This window comes from Pongo pygmaeus, chromosome 4 (genome assembly GCF_028885625.2).
Source record: "Pongo pygmaeus isolate AG05252 chromosome 4, NHGRI_mPonPyg2-v2.0_pri, whole genome shotgun sequence".
NCBI lineage: Eukaryota > Metazoa > Chordata > Mammalia > Primates > Hominidae > Pongo > Pongo pygmaeus.
The window spans coordinates 38,050,444-38,073,083 of record NC_072377.2 but is presented as its reverse complement, the minus strand read 5'-3'; the positions used below and the strand labels follow the sequence as shown (position 1 = coordinate 38,073,083).

At 42.0% G+C, this 22,640-nt stretch overlaps 1 long non-coding RNA gene across 1 annotated transcript in view; it reads right to left on the bottom strand.

The window, feature by feature from the left end:
- The window catches only part of LOC134739557 (uncharacterized), a 66,792-nt gene that overhangs the window by 30,578 nt on the left and 13,574 nt on the right, over positions 1-22,640 (bottom strand). Inside the window, exon 3 of the long non-coding RNA XR_010126330.1 lies at positions 3,136-3,261. This is a non-coding gene — a long non-coding RNA (uncharacterized LOC134739557). The remainder of the gene's footprint in view (positions 1-3,135; positions 3,262-22,640) is intronic.

The following is a 22,640-nucleotide window of genomic DNA, read 5'->3' as shown; positions in this document are numbered from 1 at the left end:
TCAATATACGCAAATCAATAAATGTAATCCAGCATATAAACAGAACCAAAGTCAAAAACCACATGATTATCTCAATAGATGCAGAAAAGGCCTTTGACAAAATTCAACAACCCTTCATGCTAAAAACTCTCAATAAATTAGGTATTGATGGGACGTATCTCAAAATAATAAGAGCTATTTATGACAAACCCACAGCCAATATCATACTGAATGGGCAAAAACTGGAAGCATTCCCTTTGAAAACTGGCACAAGACAGGGATGCCCTCTCTCACCACTCCTATTCAACATAGTGTTGGAAGTTCTGGCCAGGGCAATTAGGCAAGAGAAGGAAATCAAGGGTATTCAATCAGGAAAAGAGGAAGTCAAATTGTCCCTGTTTGCAGATGACATGATAGTATATCTAGAAAACCCCATTGTCTCAGCCCAAAATCTCCTTAAGCTGATAAGCAACTTCAGCAAAGTCTCAGGATACAAAATCAATGTACAAAAATCACAAGCATTCTTATACATCAATAACAGACAAACAGAGAGCCAAATCATGAGTGAACTCCCATTCACAATTGCTTCAAAGAGAATAAAATACCTAGGAATCCAACTTACAAGGGATGTGAAGGACCTCTTCAAGGAGAACTACAAACCACTGCTCAAGGAAATAAAAGAGGATACAAACAAATGGAAGAACATTCCATGCTCATGGGTAGGAAGAATCAATATCATGAAAATGGCCATCCTTCCCAAGGTAATTTACAGATTCAATGCCATCCCCATCAAGTTACCAATGACTTTCTTCACAGAATTGGAAAAAACTACTTTAAAGTTCATATGGAACCAAAAAAGAGCCCGCATCGCCAAGTCAATCTTAAGCCAAAAGAACAAAGCTGGAGGCATCACACTACCTGACTTCAAACTATACTACAAGGCTACAGTAACCAAAACAGCATGGTACTGGTACCAAAACAGAGATATAGATCAATGGAACAGAACAGAGCCGTCAGAAATAATGCCACATATCTACAACTATCTGATCTTTGACAAACCTGACAAAAACAAGAAATGGGGAAAGGATTCCCTATTTAATAAATGGTGCTGGGAAAACTGGCTAGCCATATGTAGAAAGCTGAAACTGGATCCCTTCCTTACACCTTATACAAAAATCAATTCAAGATGGATTAAAGACTTAAATGTTAGACCTAAAACCATAAAAACCCTAGAAGAAAACCTAGGCAATACCATTCAGAACATAGGCATGGGCAAGGACTTCATGTCTAAAACACCAAAAGCAATGGCAACAAAAGCCAAAATTGACAAATGGGATCTAATTAAACTAAAGAGCTTCTGCACAGCAAAGGAAACTACCATCAGAGTGAACAGGCAGCCTACAAAATGGGAGAAAATTTTCGCAACCTACTCATCTGACAAAGGGCTAATATCCAGAATCTACAATGAACTCCAACAAATTTACAAGAAAAAAACAAACAACCCCATCAAAAAGTGGGTGAATGACATGAACAGACACTTCTCAAAAGAAGACATTTATGCAGCCAAAAAACACATGAAAAAATGCTCACCATCACTGGCCATCAGAGAAATGCAAATCAAAACCACAATGAGATACCATCTCACACCAGTTAGAATGGCAATCATTAAAAAGTCAGGAAACAACAGGTGCTGGAGAGGATGTGTAGAAATAGGAACACTTTTACACTGTTGGTGGGACTGTAAACTAGTTCAACCCTTGTGGAAGTCAGTGTGGCGATTCCTCAGGGATCTAGAACTAGAAATTCCATTTGACCCAGCCATCCCATTACGGGGTATATACCCAAAGGACTATAAATCATGCTGCTATAAAGACACATGCACACGTATGTTTATTGCCGCATTATTCACAATAGCAAAGACTTGGAACCAACCCAAATGTCCAACAATGATAGACTGGATTAAGAAAATGTGGCACATATACACCATGGAATACTATGCAGCCATAAAAAATGATGAGTTCACGTCCTTTGTAGGGACATGGATGAAATTGGAAATCATCATTCTCAGTAAACTATCGCAAGAACAAAAAACCAAACACCACATATTCTCACTCATAGGTGGGAATTGAACAATGAGAACACATGGACACAGGAAGGGGAACATCACACTTCGGGGACTGTTGTGGGGTGGGGGGAGGGGGGAGGGATAGCACTGGGAGATATACCTAATGCTAGATGACGAGTTGGTGGGTGCAGCGCACCAGCATGACACATGTATACATATGTAACTTACCTGCACGTTGCGCACATGTACCATAGAGCCTAAAGTATAATAATAATAATAATAATAAAAAGAAAAAATAAATAAAAATAAAAAAATAAAAAATAAATAAAAAAAGAAAAATACCAAATGCATGTTATACACTATTAAAGTTCAGAGTAGAAAGAATGTACAAATAATGCAAATAAAAGTCAATGGAGGGGCAAGAATAACAGTTAAAAGGAAATGAGAATTTTCTAGGGCCAAGCCCAACTCTGATGGTCACATCAACCAGGAAGCAATCCCTTGAGACACTCTCTCAAAATTTACTCCCTCCACACATGGGAAAACCCTCCATGGGGCAGTTAGTGGCATTCAGCCCCTTTGTCTCTCAGGCTGCTATTCCCTCCTTCTTGGAAGCACTCTCTGGCCTGAGTACCAGCCCCTTAATGGAGGTTTTTCCTTCAATGGGTCACGGTGCTCAAAGCTACAGTTCCATGAGGCTTGGAGTATGTCTTCATTCCACTGTCAGTCTACTTCAATCCATCATCTAACAGCTGCCTGAGGACCTAGCTGACACACTCTTGAGGAAATACGTTCTGAGAATGCCATACCAGGGCTAGAGGCTGGACTGTGTGACCATACCTTGTCATTGATCATTAGTACATGTTCAGAAATGCCGCCAAGGAAATGGCTCCAGAAGTCAGCCACACCAACCAGAACAAGGCCAAACAGGCAATGCTCTGAAACTGGCTTCTGTACTGGGCTGCAGATGGGATTCTCATTGAACACACAGGATGTGATTGGCTTTTCCTTAAGAACTGAAAAGTTATCCAAAGGATTCTCCATTTCCCATTAGATCCTAAAAATGTTTCCAATTGGTTTTATTCACTTACTTGACACTTGGATTTGTTTGATGCTTGTTTAGTTGTCCAGTACAAGGTTCAGGACAGGAATGTCTGCATGGATGGGAACCTCCTCACAGACAGCACATACTTCATCTGTTACTCCCAGGGCAGCATCTAGTGGAATGAGTGTGAGCTGAAGAATCAGAACTACTTGGTTGGTGGCTGATTCTGTTTCTCACCAGCGGTGTGACATTGAGAAAGTCACCTCAACACCTCTGAGCTTCTTTCTCTGTCAGTAAAATGGGAATCATGCCTATTTGTTGTTGAGGATTAAATAACATGAATAAAATCCTTAGTACAGTGCCAGGCACATCACAGGTATTCGAAAATATTTTTCTAGCATTGTACTAACAAACCTTTTAAGTGACCTCAAAGAAATGGTAAACTGCTATTATTAATCGATAGGGTAATGACTATGTGGAAGTATGTTTGTCAGGATAGATTGCGTTATACCGCAGTAATAAACAATCTCAACATCTCAAAAGCTTAAAACAATAAAGATTTGTTTCTTGCTCATATTATATGTGCATCATTCACAGGTTGGTGATTCTGCTCAACTTCATCCATATTTGGAGACACAGGCTAACAGAGACTCCATTACATAGAATGTAGCCGATTATCTTGGAAGATGGCAGAAGAGATGGAGAATTGCACTCCCACTTATAAGTATGCTTCAGCACAACAACTCCACTCATATTTTGCTGGCCAGATAGAGCCACATGGCTATACATAATTTCAAAGAGGCAAAAAAGTATAATCTTCTTGCATACTGAAAAGTAGAGTGAAACCAGAGATTGATGAAAGTACTTATGATAAAAGTACTTAAGGAGGTACAAAATGTGTAATAAGATCATAAAGAAAGGAAAGCCTAAGGTTGCCTCGAGTGTCCAGAAGAACCTCTTTCAGGAAAGTAACTCTTGTGATAAAATTTTAAAAATGAATAGTAACTTGTCAGGCAAAAGAACAGGAAGGTATCCCAGGCAGAGGGGCTCTCACATGTGCAAAGGCTTGCAGTCCTGAGAAATTATAGTGCTGTCTGTGAACAAGTTATTCAGTGCTAATCAGTATTAATAAGAAAAGAAAATAGATCAGGTGAGCTGGGAAGAGGTAGAAAATGAGGGTTGACCAGTGCTAGATCATGTCATGATAAAGAGTTCAGCTTTTATCATGCATGTGATGAGGGAGGGGGAGTAAAAGCATTGAAAGTTCCCAAGTAAGAAAGTGACAGGGTCAGATTTATTTGGTCATCTATTTAGTCAACAAATATTTATTGAGGGCCTACTGATATGGTTTGGCTGTGTCACCACCCAAATCTCATCTTGAATTGTAATAATCCTCATGTGTCAAGGGTGGGGCCAGGTAGAGATAATTGAATCATGGGGGCAGTTTCCCCCCATACTTTTCTCGTAGTAGTGAATAAATCTCACAAGATTCGATGGCTTTATAAATGGGAGTTCCCCTGCACAAGCTCTCTTGCCTGCCTCCATGTAAGTCATGACTTTGCTCCTCATTCACCTTCCACCATGACTGTGAGGCCTCCCCAGCCATGTGGAATTGTGAGTCAATTAAACCTCTTTCCTTTATATATTACCCAGTCTTGGGTTATGTCTTTATTAGCACTGTGAGAACAGATTAATATACCTACTAAGAGCAAAGCACTGTTTTAGGACTTGGAGATATATTGGTGAACAAAGACAAAGTTCCTGCCCTCATGGAGTTCAAATACTAGTGTCAGGAAAGGCACTGTGGCAAAGTATGGAGAACGGGTTAGAAGAGATTGGTTGAGAGGAGAAGCAAAGAAATTAGGAAAGAAATTAGTGCAATTGTATAGATGAGTAATAATACAGAACTAAACTACACAGTGAGAATGAAGAGGAAGGGACAGATAAAAGAGGCATTTGAAAGAATCAACAGAACTTGGAGAGAACTCAATAGGAGAGTAAAGAAGTAAGAGAAGTTAAGAATGACTCCTTGTTTTTCTGCCACTCACTGAGACTGAGAACTCAGAAGGAAGAAGGGGGTAAGTAGAAATGATGCATTTTGTCATTGATGTACTGAGTTGGAGGTGGTGTTTTTCCCACAGGAATTTTGATGTATCCGGAATTCAAGAGCTGGTTATACAAGGAAAAAAAAAAATTGGGAATAAACAGAGGGAGAAGAAACCATGGGAGAGAGTCTAGGTTGATGGCAAGTATATGTCTCCTCTCCCTCCCAAGACCACACCAGCATACTATTAGGGTATTTAATAAGATGTGAACACACAACAACAAAAAGCAGATAGCAGTGAACAACACATTCAGAAGAAAGTGGCTGAGGGAAAACTGATTTTTAAATGAAAAGGCTCAATATAAAGTGCTTGCAGAGGAGCTGACTTGGCCCCCCAAAGAAACACTCAAGAAAGTAAAATGCTTTACTTGATAACTAATCAGGCACTGAGCTGCAAGCTTCCTGGCCAAAGGCCCAAAGCAGTAAGCAGAAGGTGCTTCCTGGCCCTGACTCAACTGGTGCAGAAGGACACCCTATTGATGGTGATGCAGGAGCATCTCTGAGCCTTCTCTGAGTGCTCCAGAAAGCATTATCCTGCCCAAAGGGGAGGAAAGTCTCTTTGAAAGCATTTCCGCCCAGAGATGAAGACAAAAACCATAACAGGAAGGACCAATATCCCAAACATCACTGATATTACCTGGGTGTTCTGCTTGCAAAAACATTTTGCTTATAAAAAGAAAACATGATCCCATCACTAACTGTCCCTAAAGCAAGTCATCTGCCTTTTCATGGTCTCAAGGGGCTCATCTGTAAAATGAAGAGTTGAACTAAATGATGGTTGAGGTTCCATCCTGTCTGGTAATAAAAACTGTCAAAAGTGGTCACATACTGTCAATTTCATATGGCTTGATGCACACACATGCACACTCACTGTGCATACACCCTCATAAACATTTATTCATTCGATAAGTATTGCCTACTATATGCCAAGCATTCTTCTAGGCATTGAAGATATAGCAGCAAACAAAGCAAAGCCCTGCTCACTTGGAGCTTACGTTCTAGGAGTGGTAAAAGCAAAAATATAAGCAAATTAACTAGTATGTCCAAGGGGGTGGAAGGAGAAAGGGAGAGAGTAAGAGAGAGAGACAACAAGTGGGGAGAGTAGAAGGAGGTAGAAAGATCACCAGGGCCTGGCAAAGCCTTGCTTCTACTCTGAGTGAGATGGGAAGGCATTGGAGGGTTCTGAGCAACGTAATAGGACACACATGCTTAGAAGATGATTCTCACTGCTTTCTGTGGCAGACAGACTTGTAGGGACAAGAATAGAAACAGGGAGACCAGTCGGGAGGCCGTTGCAATCATCCAGATGAGGGATGACGGTGGCTTGGACCTGGTGGCAATGGTGGAGCTGAAAGTCCTGGTTGTTCTGTATTCTGAAGGCAAAGTCAATAGGATTTGCTACTGGACAGCATGTGGAGTGTGAGTGAAAGATGACGCCAAGATTTTTCACTGGAATAAGTGGAATAATGAAGTTCCCATTTACTGATCTGGTAAAGACTATGGAAGGAACATATTTGGAGCTGGGGGGAGATAGGAATCTCGATGTTTAAGTATGAAACGTTTGAACTGGCTTTTAGATACCTTATGAAAGTGTGGTGTTAATACCACAGGCATCCAGAATCTTCTTTGGAGAAAAATTTTAAATATAATCCCCGGTGAAAACACTCGTATCTTTTATTTGGGAACTCCCCAGAGAGTACCTGTGACATGTGGTATGGTGGTAAACATTTAATAACATGTTCTCCGAGGAGGAAAAAAAAATCCTGAATTAGTAGCATTTGCTGATTTCCGTGCTGTCAATACTCCCACCACAGCCAACTTCAGGCTACTAGTGTGAAGTCACTGAGGGAAGAGGTGCTGTCCCAAACCAGCCTGAGCAGCAGTTCCAGCACACCCCACAGCAACCTCTCCCCAAGCCCCCCACCTTCCCCTCCAAAGACAGAGAAAGAGGGGGAATCAGGAACAACCCTAGAAGAGTGGGGGGTGGGTGTGACAACCTTAGCTGTTATCCTTTAAACACCTTTGCAGGATTTTGAAAAAACAGGTTGTATGAGAAAGCCTGAGCCGTTTCTATTATAAACAGCTGCCTTATTGTAACAACTAGATCCAGGATCTGACATTAATTATTGCTAATATAAAACAAATTTACTCTCAAATTTCAGTGAGGGTAGAGCAGGACACGAGAGGATGGGATCTCTAGCCCTCCTGATGGTCCTCCAAGTCACTTTTGAAAAAAAGGAAAACCTCCCTATTTCTGTCGGGTTTCTGAGCCCCATATTCCTTTCTAAATTAGTCGGGGAATATTTGAATCACTTGCAAATTTGAGTAAGAAAAACAATGTTTGCTTTAGACTTTAACATGCCCCTGGAGAGAACTATATTCTCAGGTCAAGGAAAGACATTAGGTTTGCATTAGCAAACTCTGTTGTCCAGTCAGCAAATTAAGAATTCTTAGGAAAGGCTCTATTTCCTCCTCCACACTGGAACAAGGGTTCTTAATCCTTTCTGCATTTTAAAATTAGATCACAAAGTTCTTTACACAAAGTTCATACTGGGGCCCCACACCCAGACACTCAGGTTCTGGAGTGAGACCTGGGCGTGGGTATGTTTGAAACGCTTGCCTGCTGATTCTAATGCGTAGCCAGGGTTGAGAACCACTGCACCAGAAATTCAAATAATGTGGTTAGAATCAACCCAATCACTTTGTGGTTGTTAAAGGAACACTCAAATACACAGAAAGTGGCTCAGTGAAGAAGAAATAGCACAGGGCTAAAAATGAACAAGTCCAGGGTTCTAGTCCTACTTCTGCCATGTGGCATACATCGTCAGAAAAGCTATTGAACAATCTGGATGTCAGAGGGTTAGAACAGATGGCATCTGGGCTCATTCATCCCCTGACATTCTGTATTAAAATAGGGGAGCTGTGTCATAGGATTTTCACTTTTGCACCCAGTAAGGAAGCTACCTGTAGGGCCTGAGGGTGTGTTTTCATAAGAATGGCAGCATGGCTGTTGTTGCTTGCAACTAACAAAACAGCTGGTAAATATCTTGACAAGGAATGCCTAAGCAAAACAAGGCTGGGCCAAATGATTTGCCCAAAATAAAGCCTCTGTCTGGGATGGTCAGGTTGATATGCAATGCTAGCCTTTCCCAGCTCTCACACCTGACTTCAGCTTCCTGATTTTCTCACCTCACAATAATGCAGCAGAACTAATGTTCTTTAAACCCTGAAATTTCTCATGGTTCCTGACCAAACAATAAAGCAATCAAAGGTCAATTCATAAATGTATTCTAAAATCAGCTGGGCGTGGTGGCTCACGTCTGTAACCCCAGCACTTTGGGAGGCCGAGGCAGGTGGATCACTTGAGGTCAGGGTTCCAGGCCAGGTTGGCCAACATGATGAAACCCCATCTCTACTAAAAATCAAAAATTAGCTGAGCATGATGGTGCATGCCTGTAATCCCATCTACTCAGGAGGCTGAGGCACAAGAATCACTTGAACCTGGGAGGCAGAGGTTGCAGTGAGCTGAGATTACGCCACTGTACTCCAGCTTGGGCAACAGAGTAAGACTCTGTCTCAAAAAAAAAAAAAAAAAGTATTTTAAAATCAAATAATGCTTAACTGCCTGATCTTTTGAGTTATTAACAGTAAGGGTACCTACCAAGAAGACTGACAATTAGTGGTCAGTGGCATCAAAACTCTCATTATAAGTCTATATTTTCTTCCTGTCCTGGCCCTCAATCCCGAACAACCCCCTCCTCTCCCTCTGCCCCCCACCCCACTCCCTACTCACACATTGACACCAGATCAGGGATCCAAAGGAACAGAGAGAACACAATGGAAAAGAATGCATCGTGGATGGAGAATGGATGGCGTGGGCTGGTGGTCCAAGGAAAAAAAAAAAAAAAAAGCCCAGAAAATGTCTGTCCTTCCAAAGAGAACACGTTTACAGAAAAATCTTCCCAAAGAGCAAAGCCCAGACAAGGGTTCATCCTGATGCACCTCAAGGGGCAAGGCCACTAAAGGAGTCAGAACTGGCTCCGGAGGCAATCGCAGTCTCCGTGGATTGCACAAGAGACACTTCCAGCCCATCTCCCATCTCCAAGTGTGCCTCTGGGGGAAGCTGGAGAGGAAGAAATGTGGAACTGCCAGTGACAGCAGAGGCTTTTGATTAAGGAAAACAAAAGAAGTGGAAGCGTTGTCTTTCAAATTCCCCAAAACAGTTTTCCAAAAGAATAATGTACATTAAAAAAAAAAAAAAGGAGTAGAAATATTCAGTGCTTCAGCCTGGAAGGCCAGATAGGGAAGGCAAATAAATCAATGCTTTCAACAAGAAGGGCAGTGCTGCCAAGCTAGACAGGGAACAGGATTCTCTGTTGTCCTTATCTCTTCTCATCCAATGACACAAGTTACGAACTACATGGAAATAGATGGTAGAATGAATCAATTACATCCACTTGTTAACCCTTTTCCAAATACGTACCATAGATGCTTTAGCAAATCTGGTCTCTTGCCTATGCTGGTCCCATCTGATAAGCACCTTCTTATTCCTCAGGGTCCAGCTCAAACACCCCCTCCTCTTGAGGCCTCCTTGGACTCCCCCAGGTAGTGCCTACAGCCCCTTCCCCTTTGTTCCCATGGCCTTCACGCATACTCTCCAAAGACTTAGTGTCATATCGTCATCTAGTTATGCATCTGTCTCAAGTAAACTGGAACTCCTGGAAGGTAAAAGCCAGATCTTGCTCATTTTCTCATCTATAGTACCTAAAAAAATGCCTACAAGGAAACAGGTGGATGGACAGATGCACAGATGCCGGGGGAGCCAGAGGGGCCACTGTTCTGAAAAGGAATCTTTGTCAACAGGAGAGCTGCCCACCCATGAGACAGACTCCTATAGGCAGAGTCATCCTTTCTGGAAGTTTGGAAGGGCTGTCAGCAAGATCTCTGCCAGTCTCCTCTGTGTCTCTATTTATACCTTGGGGCCAGGAGACAGGAGGAGGCTATCTGAACTCAAGGATAATTGTCAGCAAATAATACCCCCTCCATTCATTCTTGGCAAAGATCCCCAGAGGTTAGGTTTCCTCTAGAAAGTAGCCACTGACAGAGGGAAATTCCACTTTTTAAATTCTGTTATTTTCAAAGGAATTGACAGAAGCTTTAAATATCTTCTTGGTAGTCTTTAAGTCACCAAAACTCACCCGTAAGCAAAAAGACTACAGGCACTGCAAAAGCTGCTGACTCAAAAAATTTCCGGAGGTTAATAGAAAGGAAACACCAAAACAAAAAGAAAAACTAAAGGGGTACAAGAGCATGGATTTTTTTTTTTAAAATCAGGAGAGAGGATGTAAAATCATTAGCCTATTCAAGTATTTTATTTTTTGCAGGGATTTTGCTCACTCCTTTTTGTGTTTTTTAAATTTTTAATTTTTGTGGGTATATAATAGGTGTATATTTATGGTTTATGTGAGATCGTTTGATACAGAACTGCAATGTCTAATAATCACATCATGAAAGATGAGGTATCCATTCCCTTAAGTCTTTCTCCTTTGTGTTACAAACAATCCAATTATACTCTTTTATTTTTAAATGTACAATTAAATTTTTAACCAGTCACCCTGTGGTGCTATCTAATACTAGGCCTTATTCATTCAAATTTTTTGTACCCATTAACCATCCTCCCCACCCTCACAACTATCCTGCCCAGCCTCTGGTAACCATCCTTCTACTCTCTATCTCCATGGGTTCAGTTTTGATTTTTAGATGCCACAAATAAGTGAGAACATGCAACATTTGTCTTTCTGTGCCTGGCTTGTTCACTGAATATAATGATCTCCACTTCCATCCATGTTGTTGCAAATGACTGAACATCCTTCTTTTATTATAGCTGAATGTATTCCATTGTGCATAAGTATATTTTCTTTATCTATTCACCTGTGGATGGACACTAGGTTGCTTCCAAATCTTGGCTATTATTAACAGTGTGGCAACAAACATGGGAGTGCAAATCTCTCTTCAATATATTGATTTCTTTTGGGTATATAGACAGCAGTAGGTTTGCTGGATCATATGGTAGCTGTGTTTTTAGTTTTTTGAGGAATCTCCAAACTGTTCTCCATAGAGGTTGTACTAATTTACATTCCCGCCAACAGTGTATGAGAGTTCCCTTCTCTCCACATCCTCACCAGCATTTGTTATTTCCTGCCTTTTGGTAAAAGCCATTTTAAATGGGGTGAGATGATATTTCATTGTAGTTTTTATTGGCATATCTCTGATGATCAGTGATGTTCAGCACCTTTTCATATGCCTGTTTGCTATTTGCGTGTCTTTTGAGAAATGTCTATTCAAATCTTTTGCCAATTTTTTAATCAGATTATTAAGATTTTTTCCTATAGAGTTGTTTGAGCTCCTTATATATCCTGGTTACTAATCCTTGTCCGATGGGTAGTTTGCAAACATTTTCTCCCATTCTGTGGGTTGTCTCTTCACTTTGTTGATTGTTTTCTTTGCAGTGCAGGGTTTTTTTTTAACATGACATGATCCCTTTTATCCATTTTTGCTTTGGTTCCCTATGCTTTTGGGATATTGCTCAAGAAATCTTTGCCCAGACCAATGTCCTGGTGAGTTTCCCCAATATTTTCTTGTAGTAGTTTCATAGTTTGAGGTCTTAGATTTAATTATTTAATCCATTTTGATTTTTTGTATATGGTGAGAGACAGGGGTCTAGTTTCATTCTTCTGCATATGGATATTCCATTTTCCCAGCACTATTTATTGAAGAAACTGTCTTTTCCCCAGTGTATGTTCTTGGCACCTTTGTGAAAAATGAGTTCACTGCAGCCATGTGGGTTTGTTTCAATGTTCTCTATTCTGTTTCTTTGGTCTATGTGTCTCTTTTTATGCCTGTACCATGCTGTTTTGGTTACTATAGCTCTGTTCAAGTATTTTAATTCTGTAATGGGGCAAGTAAAAAAACATTTAGCAAAATACTTGGACTTATATTTAATGGATCTAAATACACACAAACAAACACACACACACACACACACACACACACACACACACACAGTATAAAGCAGCTATTAACCTAAATTGCTAAAACCTCAATACGCTCCCTTTTGGGAAAAGAAGCAAAAGCTTCAATAATTAAGAGCACATGTCAGACAGACCTAAATTGATTTGCACTCCACAGCCTACTAACTGTGAGACCTTGAGCAAGTTACTTAGCCTCTCTGAGCTTCAGTTTCTTTAGCGATAAAAGGGGTTGTTGTGAGGCTTACTGAGGTGCTGCATGTAAAAGATCTCAGCACAGTGCCAGGCACAGAGAAAACATTTAGTGGTGTCAGTGGTAGAAGTCTTCAAATTCATTATCATCATCATCACCATAACAAGAAAGCAAATGGATATCAGGAATTTAGGAAGAAAGGAGAAAGTCCCAGTTGAATGAAGAATCTTCTTTCTTCTATAGCTTCATCTTCTGTTTATCAAATGTATTGGTCTTTCTTTCTATAGGATCATCAATAATAAAGATCCAAGTATGGTCATGGAATTTACCAGAAAGGGTAACACATTTGATCAAGCTTTTCAACCAAACGGTTGAGACAGGAAAGGTTTCTCTTCAAGTATCAATTACCAGTAAAAACCCCACACTCTAGTAGGAGCTCAGTTCTGCAAGGTTAAATTGTTCATTGGCTTCAGGAGGCCTGAGGGACTGCCTAATCACAAGTTTCTCTCTGGAAGTCACATCGGAAAGTTCCCACTTGTTATGTCTCCTACAGTCTGGAGGGATAGAATACACACCCCAAAAGGAGACCTTTTATGGCATTAAAAATGAAGTGCCAGCCTCAATCATGAGCCCCAGTTCATGGACTTAACAGAATCCCTTACAGTACTCTGCCACCAGAGGAAACATCCTCTTCAATTTTGTTATAGGTTTTCAAGGGCTAAAAATCACACATTTAAACGGTGTATTGTATGTGTGTGTGTGTGTGTGTGTGTGTGTATGCAGACACACACAACAAAAGTGGGTATGAGGATTATAAGCCATGACCTACACCTGGCTCTGCCTGTCAGGTCAAGGATACTCCCAACTTGCCCAAGTCAGTTCATCTATGCCAGGGAAAAAACTAACAACAAGAATGAAACCCAGCCAACTTACAAGTATCAGTACCAATCATCAAGAAGATGCAAATAAACCAAATGGCACATTTCTACAACTTTTGTTTTTATCTGACTTTAAAATGAATAATATAGGTTGACATGGGGTCAGATTTTTTTTGTGCTTTCCTCTCATGTTTAATCAATTTTTAGCATTTTCAGGGGCAGGGGGGTAAATTACAATTACAATATAATTGCATTTCATAAGCACAGATCAACTGATGATAGCTGAATTATACTTGGTAAGGAAAAGAAGCCATTCTCAGGTGAAAAACATGTTGGATAAAAAGAGTGGATAATGATAGATAATTGGGAGTTGGCTTCTGTCTCCATGTTGCATTTGTGAATGTATATATACATATAAACATGTTTATGTAGTAAAGGAACTCCAATATTATGTGTGTGTGTCTAGGTATAACATTCATGTGTTAATATGAGAGTGGTCTATAATGTCTATGTACAAGGAGGTTATGTTAGTCTGTTTGTGTTGCTACGTAAATATCTGAAGCTGGGTAATTCGTAAAGGAAAGTAGTTTATTTGGCTCACAGTTCTGCAGGCTGTACAAGCATGGCACTCCTATCTGCTTGGCTTCTGGCAAGGCCTCAGGAAGCTCACAATCAGAGAAGCAGCAGAAGGGGAAGCCAGCATATCACATGGCGGGAGAGGGAGGAAGAGAGAGAGGGAGGAGGTGCCAGGCTCTTCTAAACAACCAGATCTCATGTGAGCTCAGAGAGCTCACTCATTACCTTGAGGACAGCACTAAGCCATTCATGGGGGATCCTCCTACAACACTTAGACACCTCCCACCAGGCCCCATCTCCAATACTGGAAGTCACATTTCAACATAAGATTTGAAAGGAACAAAACATCCAAACTATATCAGATGTATCCTTGTGGACCTGTGCATGTATGTGGGCATGGAACAGTTCATGTGTGTGAATAGTACACACATGTACTCCTGGGAAGCTTCATCCTCACAAATGAATTTGTCTTATGAGCCCTGTGTGCTGACATACAGCTTTGTTTTAAGAAACATGTTTTCCATTTATATGGTTTATTATCCCCTTGTTTCCTTTCTCAAGTAAAGAAATGCTAAACTTTCAGCTCCTTCCCCACTCCCCGCCAGATCACCTGCCATTGCTGGGAAAGGCCAGTCCTTCTAACTCTTGCAGGACCATGACTCAAACCATCCTACTCTGGAGACATCCAAAGGCACCCCTGTCCCAGGCCTGCGTGACTGTCTCTATGGATCCAAGTCCTTTCTCCTGAGGGCCTTTCTCTGCCCTAGTAGAGGGGAGATTTTGGTGGGAAGTCTCATGCAGGCAGCCTCCATTGGACGTGTGACATCTGGATCCAATAATGCCTTGTAATGAAGTATCTCCTGCAGCCAGGGATCAAGTCACAGCCCCTGTTTTCATGGTGGAGGTCATCTGTCTCCCTACATTACAGAGTCTCTTAAGAGGGTATGGATTTAAGGTCTGACTTTTCTATAAACATGACCCTGCTGCCCTTGAGAAAATGTGGGGAATTCTGCATCTGGTGAGGGATTTGTGTCCTCTATATGCCCACTCTCCTGAAGCCAGGTGTGCAGTCGGCGTTGCCCTGATTCTTCATCTCTCCTTAGCCTGCTGAAGCTCTCCTGAGCATGAGGCAGAATGTTCTCTCCACCCTCCGCTTCCTTGGTTTATTGAGAGACAAAGGGAAGAATGACTTTCCCATTGACAGCACCACCACCTCTTTCCCAGCCACGCTCTGAGTAAATGTCAGCAGGGTACACTCCAGTCGTGCCCTAGGTGGTTGTTCTTAAATGTCTCCACTGTTCCAGCTACACTCCTGAATTTCTTCTAGGGCACTCCCTCACACGCTCAATCTCCCAACTTCAGCCCAGAGACACTCCCCATGCTCAGTGGAGCCCCATCATCCCGAATTCTCCTGAAACCTTCTCTACTCTCACCACACACATGCCAGTCTTTTGAGTCCTGTGTCCCTAGAGGTGATGGGCAATGATGTGTGCTCAGTTAATGTAATTATCACCTGATGTATTTGCTAGCTAAAAGGTTATCCTTTATCAAGAATAAAACCCATACAAGGTAAAATTAGAGGTAAGGTTCTAAGAATTCAGTGTAGGCCAAAAAGGAGTCATTATAGGGTACAGTAATATTTCGGTCCTCTTATGCTATCCTGTGCAAATGGTCACCAACTCCCTCCCCAGCAAAGCAGGGGGAATAGATGACCACAGGGACATGCTTCTCCGAAAAGGTTAAGTGTTCCTGATCCTTACCCCAACCTCTGACCCTGCTCAAAACCACACGCGGAGCCTCTCTAACTCTCACATGGAGGGTGGCCTTCCTCACCCTGTGGTCAGGGAGTCCAGCAGACAAACAGCACTCCAGGGGCCAGCAAGCCTCATGTGCTTCCCCCAGGACACCACCAAGGAGCCGGAGGACAGGAACTTGGAGGCCAAGCAATCAAAAACACTTTTGGCAGCAATACAAGGGCCATCAGGAAGCTAATTCAGATCCCGCCTAGCTGAGTTGGGTCTGGAAGGAACAGAGAACAAGAAAATTTCGTAGTGAATTGTCAGAAGGCAGCAAAGACCTGAAGCCTTGGTCTTAATCATGTTCCATGTAAAGAAGTTCTGGCATGGTGCATGCATGAGACCTGCCAAATCTTGAATAATGGGAACAACAAGGGAGGAAAGAGAGGGAGGGCTGAAATCAACTGATGGGGAGAGGGAAGTCAGACAGTGTCTAGGTGGTGCCAAACATCTGGGTAAACTGCAAAATATTTAAGCCAATAGCCAGCCATTTTGTCTGTAGAATAGAAAATGTCTAGGTCACATCACTGTGATTTTATTTTGTTCTTCAGTGTTTGTGCAGATGTTTGAACTTTCCTTGAGGGCATAACCAGGTTTGTTTATTTTCAGGTGTCTCCATCTTCCAGCACTTAGTACATCTCGGGTCCCTAGTAGGTACTCTACATATGTTTAAGGAAGGAAGAGAGGGAGGGGGAAAGCCACATACAGATTATGGCAAACTTTTATATGATGACCAAATAATTTATTATCTAAACTGAGACAACCTTGAGAGTCAAAGTTTCCTGGGCTAATATTGGCCCAGGAAAACCAGGCTAAATGGTCACCCTTCTTAATGGCCAGTTAGGTATGAAGGAAGGAGGCATTAGAAAGGAAGTTCCCTTGTTATTTTCTAAACACTATAAGTTAGATAAGCTTAGAGTGCACATGGAACAGCAGGAAGGTCAATGCAGCTGGAGCAGAGAGAAGAAGTTAGAGAGTGGGAAAATGAAGTAGGAAGAGTCAACAGGAACTTGGACTTCATTCTAGGTGTGATGTGGAGCCATTGGGGTGTGGAGGGTTACCTGGGTGAGTGACAAATCTGATTTATATTTTAAAAGATCTGTCTGGGCCGCACGTGGTGGCTCACACCTGTAATCCCAGCACTTTGGAAAGCCGAGGCGCATGGATCACCTGAGGTCAGGAGTTCGAGATCAGCCTGACCAACATGAAACCCTGTCTCTACTAAAAATACAGAAAAAATTAGCTGGGCATGGTGGTGCACACCTGTAATCCCAGCTACTTGGGAGGCTGAGGCAGGAGAATCGCTTGAACCCGGGAGGCAGAGGTTGCAGTGAGCTGAGATCATCCCATTGCACTCCAGCCTGGGCAACAAGAGTGAAACGCTGTCTCAAAAAAAAAAGAAAAATGTCTGGCTGCAGTGTGGAGAATGAGTTGTAGGGACAAGCGTAGCATCAAACCATGTGGTTGTCCAAGTGAGAGAGGATGGTGACTTGGGCTGGTGGGTAGCAGGGAGAGTGTTGCAGAGGAGGTGGAAAGAAGAGAATGGTTTCACAATAATTGGTCTAGGTTGAGTTGCAGGTCTTTGCTGATGCAATGGACATAGGTGGTAAGATAAAGAGAGGCATTGAGGATGAGTCCTAGGTTTAGAGCCTGAGCCACCAGTTGGGTAGAAGGTGGTATCTCTTACCTACCTGGGAAAACCACGGGAGGTTGATCATCTGGGGAGGCCTTTACTGACCTTCCTCTAAAAAAGAATTGTAGAGTTGTAACACTACCTACAAGAGCTCTGCAGAACCACACCTTGTGCCACAGGTTAATCCATGTCCAAAGGAAAGTCCCTGAAAGCCAGGGCAGAGACCAGAGTCACAGCTTGACTCTCATAGCCCAGATATACTGCTTGCTGATGGCTCCGCTCTGTTGTTTCTCCAAACCTTGGATCCCAAACCCTGTCTCATGTCTAAAGACTAGGAATCCTCTTTTGCTCCACCTTCCTATGTTCTGGACTTTTGGCTGCCAGTCTCTGGCCATACTCTGCCTCTGTCCCTTGCCTGACATAGGCCTTCATCAACTGCAGGCCTATGGAATCAAAGAAACCCAACTTTCACAAGTCTACCAGCTCCTTCCTGTTTACATTTTTCTCCACCTTCCCAATGTGCAGCTTGTAACCTTCCTTAGATCCTCTCTTAACCTTTCTTAGGCTAGTTTGAGTCTAGAATTTTTTCTCATGGAACTCCTGTCCCAAGGTTCTGTTGGAAGTTTGGTGAGCAGCCACACTGGTGACTATTTTCTCTGCCAAACACATTCTCTTGGTTCCTCTGCTCCTCCTAAAGCTATTATACAGAGACCTAGCCAGGCCCTTTAAATTGTCTTTGGTCAGTTGGGAAAAGAATTAACACACCTGGTAGCAACTTCTAATAAAACTGCTGAATGCACAGACATCCCTTCTGGGTCTGGTCTGAACCATTATCATCTCTTACCTGTACCTGTAACAAGGTCTGGTTATATCTGTCTATAAGAAGAGATAACTGTCCTTACCACCCTACAGTTATTCTCCATGGCTAATCCTGTGCAAATAGAAGTCTGATCACATCACACCTCTGCTCAAAATCCTGCAATTTCCCTTCCGTTTATCTCAAGGTAAAAGCCAAAGTCCTTACAATGGACTAGAAGTTCCTTTACAATTAGAGGTTGTTACTTGGTCTGTTCATGCTGATATAACAAAATTTATGAACAACAGAAATGTATTTCTCACAGCTCTGGAGGCTGGGAAGTCCAAGATCAAGACACCAGCAAGTTTGATGTCTGGTGTGGGTCTGGTCTCTCCTTCAGAATGGTGCCTTGAGTGCCGCATCCTCTGGAGGGGACAGATGTTGCATTCACACATGGCAGAAGGGACAGAAAAGTACAGAAAGAGGGCAATCCCACTTCCTCAAGCCATTTTATCAGGCATGAATCCCATTCATGAGAACAGAGCCTTCATAGCCTAATTACCTCCTAAAGGCCTCACCTCTTAATACTGTTACACTGGGGATTAAGTTTCAATATGAATTTTAGAGGAGACACAAGCATTCAAATCATATCAAAGATGTACCCAATTGTTTCTTTTTTATTTATTTATTTTTTTGAGACAGGGTCTCACTCTGTTGCTCAGGCTTCAGTGCAGTGGCATGAGCATGGCTCACTGCAGCCTCCAACTCCCAGGCTCAAGTAGCTCCTCAGCCTCCCGAGTAGCTGAGACTACAGCTAATTTTTTATTTTTTGTAGATACAGGAGTCTATGTTACCCTGGCTGGTCTCAAACTCCTGGACTCAAGCAATCTTCCCACCTTGGCCTCCCACAGTGCTGGGATTACAGGTGTGAGCCACGGTGCCCAGCCCGTTTCTCAAACATGCCAGCCAGGCTCCCGCCTCAGGGCCTTTCCACTGGCTGTTCTTCTGCCTGAAATAGTCTTCAGGTAACATATGGCTCACTTGCTTTACTCCTTCAAATCTGCCCATAAGGCCTATGCAGGCCACTCCATTTACAATTTCAACCTCCATCTAGCCACCCAATCCCCTGCACCTTGCCCTTTCATTTTCTAAATGACATTCTAACTACTATATCATTTACTCATCTAGTATGCTATTTCTTTATTTCTGCCTCCTGCAATAGAATTTAAGTTTCAAGAAAGCAAGAATTTTTGTCTTGTTTTTTGATGATTCCTCAATGCCCGGAACAGTGTCTGACACATACTATTATTGAATGGATCAATTAATAAGAAATTCATTAGTAGTTAAGAGTCTAGTCTGTGGTCTTAGTGCTACGTTTGAATTTCAGCTTCACCTTTTACTAGCTATGTGACTTACAGCAAGTTTATTAACTTTTTATACCTCATTTTATACCTCATTTCTATCTATAAAAACAGAAAAAAAAATTGCAACTACTTCACAGGATTGTAGATGAGAAAATGCATGGAATGTGCTTAGCACAGTAGTTGGAATACAGAAAGTATTGTGTGGATGGTATATATTACCTTCAACCTTGGTGGATGAATTAGACTTTGGAATAATCAAAAAGCCACCTGGACCAAAAACTGGTAAAAAAAGTGGTTGCAATATGAATGGTTCTCTTTTGTGGTTCATAGACCAGCTTTACAAAAACAATTCTAGAAAGAAAAAAAAATAGCTACATTTATGTTTTAATCAATTCCAACATGGCCACCTGGAAGGGCAACACCTACTTGGCTGCCTAAATTGACACATTTGTTAGGCCAATGGAGTCCCAATAGTAGAGATAAAAAGCCCTTGGAAGTCCTCTGCTGGACCTCCTGTTTTACCAACTCACTTTATGTTGCTTTTCTGCCAAGAAGAACCAAGTATTCTCTGAGTATCTGGGTCAAGAGCCTCTGGAGAGAGTGCTGAAGAGGCTTTATGGAGAGGATGTCTCAGAAAGTGATACCCTGAACCAGACCATGCAGTAACCTGAGTGTCATGAAGGTCTGGAAACCCATCCTGGGGAGTAGCAATCAGACACGGGACAGCTCATTTGCAGAACAGACTTTCTGGGGCCCAGAGGAGGAGGAAGGGCAGATTCACCCTGGATGGGCTGACCACCAGCCACTGCATTAGACCTCTGCGGCCTTAATTCCTCTCCCCTCTCCTTTGGCACCTCAGGGAAGAGAGCGTGAGGATAAAGCAAGGCCCAGAGTGGCACATTCTACCCTACCACCCTGAAAAGATACAAAGCGCAGGATTCTTCCATTCTAGTTGTGCCCACTGTCCTTCTCCAGGGCCAAGCATATTCACCAAACTGTATTAGAGGATCAAAGAGGGACTTGGAGACTGTCCTTCCTCATTTTAGAGAGGAGGGAGCTGAAGCCCAGAAAGAAGGGCGTAGGGTGGCCCACCCATATCCCCTCAACTCATCCAGAGGCCTCCTGCAGACAATTATACCCACCAACGACCTCCTGCACCTCTCTGCCTGAGGGTGTCCTCTGGCCCCGCAAGCATGTTCAGCCTGCAGGCAGAACAGGCCAGATGTGTCTGGGAGTTAATACCCCAGAAGTGACCCTCAATCTACCAGGGAGATAATTTAAGATCCATTCCACAGTTTCTTAGAGGGTCCCCAGCAGGACTGAGTCCCAGTTGTCTGCACAAGCAAATCTGCACAGTTACATCCCCTTCATCAGCCTTCCTCCCTTCCCTTTCCCTCCTCCCCACTCCTTTGCCAGTCTATCATTTGGTTATTGCCACAACATGCTATATAACCAGGGGTATGCTGGAGCCAGCAGAGACTACACCCAAGAGTCAATTGTTTAAAAAGCCAATTTTGTGAGTCTGTTAAGCACAGCTCCTATTAAAAATTAAATTCTATAACTTACAAATTATAGTTAAAACAGAGATACTCAAACTTATCACATCCTAATTCTATTTTTCTGTTGTTTATGCTTTTGATGTTATTTACATGTCTTGTGTTATGTAGGTCGAGCATCCCTAATCTGAAAATCCGAAATCCAAAATGTGCCAAGGTTCAAAACTTTTTGGAACTGGGAAGAGATGCTCCTCAGTATACAGTGCTTCCATCATATACAACTCCACATTCTGTGACATCACATCGGTAGCCAGAAGTCAGCTATAGTGGGAGAATTATCACCATTTACACCATAGAAATCAGCGTCAGGACTTGAGTTACTGCCGTGTTAGACTTAAAGTGATGGACACAGTATTAGTAACATAGATTAAACTTCGTGTCATGTTTATAGCCCTTACATTATAAATACCACAACGCAATAGGGAAATATTTTTTTCAGTTTGTAAAAACTGTTATCTGATTCTGCAAAGAAGTCACTCATATGATTGACAAATGAGCGAAGTTTACAACATACATCTTAGTTGTTTCATTTTCATCATACTTGTTAACAAAAATAGCAATGAACATTTATGTCAGCCAGGAGGTTCTGCTGATTTGGGCCAGGCTTGGCTGATCTCTGCTGGACTGGTCATGCATCTGTGCTCAGCTGGTGGGTCTGTGCCAGCAGGGTCAGCTGGGAGTAAGAGCGTCTAGAACGGGCTCGCCCAAGTTGACTGATTCCCCTCTAGGTGGCCTCTCACATCCACTTGTCTCCCATCTCCCTCCATCAGGCCAGCCTGGGCATATTGTCAGGGAACTCTCTAAGTACCAAGAGAGGAATCAAAAACATACAAGTGCCAGCAGCTACTCCCTCCATTTGATGCAACAAGGAAGTTGTAAAAACAATAAGATAATATCTGCCACTTGTTGAGGACTTACTACATACCAAGCACAGTGCTAAGCAGTTTAAACATTTAACAGGAGATTAATTCGGAAATTTTCTGACCTAGTTCAGGCACCAAATTTTAAAATAATAGGGAGAAATACCTTTATATTCCAAAGAGAACCGCTAAACTGGAGGCTGTAATCATTTTTGTTTCCTTGAACCCTTTTGGCAATTTAGTGAAGACTGAGGACCTCTTCTCAGGATAATTATTTTTAATGCACACAACAAAACATATAGGATTATAAAGGACACTAAATATGCTGAAGATAATTATTAAAATAATTTAGAGTAATGTTGCAATATCATAATATGCAGACTTATTGGCACAATAAATAATAAATAAATGAGATCTAAGGAAGAATCTCACAACTACCATAATGTTAAAGTTATGATTAGCATAAATAGTTTCTGCAACAAGTATAAGTGATATGAAAACATGTGTGACTTCTGTTGTTGACAAAGTCACAGGCACTGCTAATACCATGGTTTGTTCCCTGCATTCATAATTAAAGGAAATGGTAAGATTCAGTTAGAAGTTAGAAAAAGTAAACATGTAATTTATTTCCCATCCAAGCTCGCAGATCCCCTGAATTTTATTCAAGGGGGTCTGTAAACACCAGACAGATTAAGGACCCTTATGCTAGAATATCGAGGTGAGGCTTGCTAACATGTGACTCAAAACTGGTTCAAGAGATCCTTAGT